This window comes from Capsicum annuum, unplaced genomic scaffold (assembly GCF_002878395.1).
Source record: "Capsicum annuum cultivar UCD-10X-F1 unplaced genomic scaffold, UCD10Xv1.1 ctg56048, whole genome shotgun sequence".
NCBI classification, from domain to species: domain Eukaryota; kingdom Viridiplantae; phylum Streptophyta; class Magnoliopsida; order Solanales; family Solanaceae; genus Capsicum; species Capsicum annuum.
The window spans coordinates 724-1,682 of NW_025864412.1; the positions used below are offsets into that span (position 1 = coordinate 724).

Here is a 959-nt window from a genome sequence, read left to right on the forward strand (position 1 = left end):
AGTTTGTGAAATGTCTCATATAGCTCGTTAAGGAATAAGTAGTTTTTTTTAATATGACTTGACAATTCTCACTTCTTGATATAGGTTTCGAGTTTGATTTAGGCTTAAGTTTATTTCTCTACATGGTATAAGAATAGGTCTCGTGTCAGTTCTTGTTTACGATGTTGGGGCCCATATTAAAATTGTGGATGCGCTAGATGTTTAGTCTTGAATGTGAGAAGGGGTGAAAAGTGTTCCACATCTACCCTTCAAGAGATGTATGGTCTCTTAAAATATACCTTAGGCAATTTTATATCTTTTGAGCTGGCTTTTAGATTTGAATTATGTTCCAGATTCATTTCTTTACAAGTTGAATATGGACCTGACTAGTGTTCTTTGGGGTCAAATCTAGACTCTAGGATCAGTTGGGCTCTATATGCATGAATGAACATAAAAGCAAAAGCAAAAAACTGTAGGTAAAATGCAGTATCCAAAAGGAGACAAATGACAGAGCAAGGCTATACCACTTCTCATATTGCAAATCAAATTAAATAAAGAAGGCCAGCCCATTATAGCTATAACTCCAGGCACAGATGGGCTTGTTCAGATGGGATGAAGAAACAAGCAAAAAGGGGAGTCTAGGTTTGCGCCTGTGAAAACCCCAAACTGTTATTTCTACCACATCGTTTGCAGAAAAAAGTTTTGCTCTCTTTATAAAGCTCAACAGCAGTAGGCACGCTTGTCCCTTCGGGGACATCCGATAAAAATGGAACGATACGGAGAAGATTAGCATGGCCCCTGTGCAGGGATGACACACATAAATCGAGAAATGGTCTAAATTTTTTTCCTCCCAAAATCCTTTTATTTTTTTTCCTGGAATCAGCTTAGATTGTTGTGAAATTTCCGCTTCTGAAGTGGATATTTTTGTCTTGAAAGCTTTACGTTAAATGCCATTGGGTCAAACTTTCTGCTTATAATTT

General features: G+C 37.2%; 1 non-coding gene across 1 annotated transcript; it reads left to right on the forward strand.

Annotated features, from left to right (window-relative positions):
- Nucleotides 1-720: 720 nt before the first annotated feature.
- On the forward strand, nt 721-823 carry LOC124893229. The gene has a single exon (XR_007050616.1). It is a non-coding gene; the product is annotated as a U6 spliceosomal RNA (small nuclear RNA).
- Nucleotides 824-959: the final 136 nt, after the last annotated feature.